Consider the following 3,181-nt stretch of genomic DNA (forward strand, 5'->3'; position numbering starts at 1 on the left):
GCAATGTTTTTTAAACTATCATATCAGTTCAGATTGGCCACATTTCAAGTGTTTAATAACTATGTAAATAATCACTGTCATGTTCAGTAGCATAGTTCTATCTATATATCTTTAAAATATTAGTCTGCATTAAATATATAAAAACAAATAAAAACAGAAGCTCTGAGTTCTAACGTTTTCTTCCTGTTTCATAGTAGTTGGCCTTGCAGACCTTTAGGACATGTAAATCCTACATGGAAGCCTCATCCTCAAAACTCAGTGCCATCGAGTTGCTTCCAAACTCATAGTGACCATATAGGACAGAGCAGAACTGCCCTTTGTGGGTTTCTGGCATTATAAACACATATTTTTTCATTTTTGTAATGATTCAGAGTTGATAGGAATGATGTATTTGAAAAAGTAGTACTTGGACACAGTAAAATCATGTGATTTTTCTCACATATTGAAAAATATCATCATATGCATAAATCTTTAAGTACTAACAAATTTGAAACAGGTACCTTCAAAATTTTTGATGACTGAAAGAGAGAATACAGGGAAAGAATCTTGTTTTGTAGTTCCTGTATCCTCTAAGCACAGTCCTTTGTTCCCAAAAGTATACAGGAAGAATGCTGTTGCTTAAGGTAAATAACGTCTTGTTGGTTAAATGCATCATGTGATGTGCCCATCTGTTTCCAGACCAGACAAATCCCCAGTAAAGCAGTGATGTCCTTTGACCCCAAATGAGCACTTATTTTTCTCCCCTCTGCATACGCCAAGTGTCCACAGAATAGTAAAATATATATTAGGTGCTAGATCTAGTATAAGACAATTCAATCTAAAAAGTAGATAGGCAATTAAAATATTACTAGCCTTGTGTTAGTCAACGTTTTCAATATTTCTAAGCAGAGTCTCTAATCTTCTCTTAAGTTTCTTTTGGTCTTCAACAGCATAGCCAATAACTATTTCTGATCAACTGGCCCAGGGAGGGTACCTCAGAAGAGCACATACTGTACAATGACATTAAATGACTCTTGGCATTTTCCAGATCATCCAGAAACTTATTGACCACCTTATCAATGATCCTGTTGGCATGCTTTAGGGATTCTTGCTGCCGGGGAGTGAGGGATGTTCCAATTTTTTTCTACTGAAACTTCAATGGTGAGGGTTCTTCCCATCAAATGAGTTGCAGTCAGATTTAGTTCTCCTCTTTCTCCACCACTGATCTCTTCATGTCCTGGCTGTTTTGGATATTGTGGATAATTTCCAGGAGGATTTCTTTTTTCTTGCTCAATAGCGCTTGCTGCTTTTCTCAAAGTTTCAACCATGAGGTACAGCTGGTCCAGGCTCTCCAGCAGGCAGCTGGGGTGGTTGACCATGAAGGAGAAGCAGCATAAGCGTCCTTTGTTGGCTTTGCTTTGAGTTTCCCCTGAGCCATCTGACCCTCCTGTGAGTGGAGCTTTCCAGGGCCGCAGGAGTCACCATCTGAGATTATAAATCCTTACAGGCACAGAAAGCCTCTTCTTTCTCCCATGGAATGACAGGTCATTTTGAACTGCTGATCTTCTGCTTAGCAGCCCAGTGTGTAACCCACTATACCACCAGGGCTTTTTTCCCCCTGGAAAACTAATGATTTAAAATTATGAAAGGAATTACCAAGTGAGTGAGTAAATGATGAAACTTCCTCTAACTACACAAAGGAAAAAGAGACTCCAACTCCCCACAAACTCAAGGCTGATTCCCATGAGGTAGAGGTCAGACATTTTTCTACCCTTCAAATTCCTTACTCTATTCTGACAGCTCGGTACTCTATTTCTCTCTTGAATTCAAGAATTCATTGCAATGGCCATACAGGACTTACAGATAATACCCACAGGTTACGAAATGCTAAGGATACTTTTTTGTTGTTTTTCGTTCCCAAAGGATCTCTTCTCAGCCATGTCAGCAAGCACATCACTCTCTGGTTCTTGGCCTCAGCCATAACGCCCTGCTTGGACAAGTGTTATAAAGCTCTGTTAGTGCTGAAAATGCCTAAAAGTGCGCCCTTACAGTACAAACCAACCTCCTGCCCAAACTCAGATTTACTAATTCTGTGGACTATGAAGCCCACCTCTCTCTCTCAGGCTTTGCTCCTCTTCCACCTCTTCATGCAGGGATCTCAGACTTGCTCCACTTCTGGCTCCTCTTGCCTAGTGGTTGTGGGATTAGCTTGTTCTTGCTTCTGAGATGGCTAATTTTAAACTCAATGGAATGGCAAAACTAACCAATCCCTGAGTAAAAGTTCTCTACATTTTATTTGCATGCACCTACCCATTCAGTTAGTAGGAGTTACAGAGGCTATGGAGTGAAGAATTATCCCAATTCATTTTACTTCACAAGAAGTTTCTAGTATTGTTATTGCAAAAGCTAAGGTTGTTTTTTTTAATGCCATGGTTGTATGATGCCAGCATTATACCTCTGTACTCCCCTTTCCCACCTACTCCACATAAACACTCATTTATCTCAAGAATAGGGAACACAGACCTTATCTCTTTATGGGGAGATTTTAACCCTCATATTCAACATGTATGCTGGTGGAATGCTTGTAAAAAATGCAGTTGACCACAATCAAGGTGCATTGATAATTTCTAGTGATTGGAATTCAAAAGTTGTAAGCAAAGAGTAATTGTAAAATACAGCCTTGGTGAGAAAAACTAATCTGACAATCATATGATAGAATTCCACAAGACCAGCCACTCTTTTTTGTAAATACATTTTGTCAACAACATATACATGGACCTCACCAGATGGAATACAAAGAAATCTAATGTACTGCAACTGTGGGAGGAGATAATGGAGAAGCTCAATATAACTCAAAACAAGCTGATTGTGGAATAAACTGCTTATATGCAAGTTCTGGTTGAAACTGAAGAAAATTAAAACAAGTGCATGAGAACCAAAATAGGACCTTGAGTATATCCCACTGGATTTAGAGTCTATCTGAAGAACAAAGTTGTCACATTGAACTCTGCTTATCAAGGGACAGATGAGTTGTGGGTTGATATCAAGAATATCAGGCATGAAGAAAGCAAAAGGTACAAAAAAATCACCACAAAAAATATCACCAATGATTATTCACTTTGCTATATTATGATGGTTTGTGTGTTGCTGTGATATTGGAAGCTATGTCACCAGTATTTCAAATACTGGTAAGGTCACCCGT

The 3,181-nt window shown here is 38.9% G+C and overlaps 1 pseudogene; it reads right to left on the reverse strand.

Annotated features, from left to right (window-relative positions):
- Positions 1–858: 858 nt before the first annotated feature.
- On the reverse strand, positions 859–1,960 carry LOC101652423 (annotated as a pseudogene).
- Between the last annotated feature and the right edge of the window lie 1,221 nt (positions 1,961–3,181).

Source organism: Echinops telfairi, unplaced genomic scaffold, assembly GCF_000313985.2.
Source record: "Echinops telfairi isolate 266 unplaced genomic scaffold, ASM31398v2 ScPeMD7_53;HRSCAF=182, whole genome shotgun sequence".
In the NCBI taxonomy this organism is placed as follows: Eukaryota; Metazoa; Chordata; class Mammalia; order Afrosoricida; family Tenrecidae; genus Echinops; species Echinops telfairi.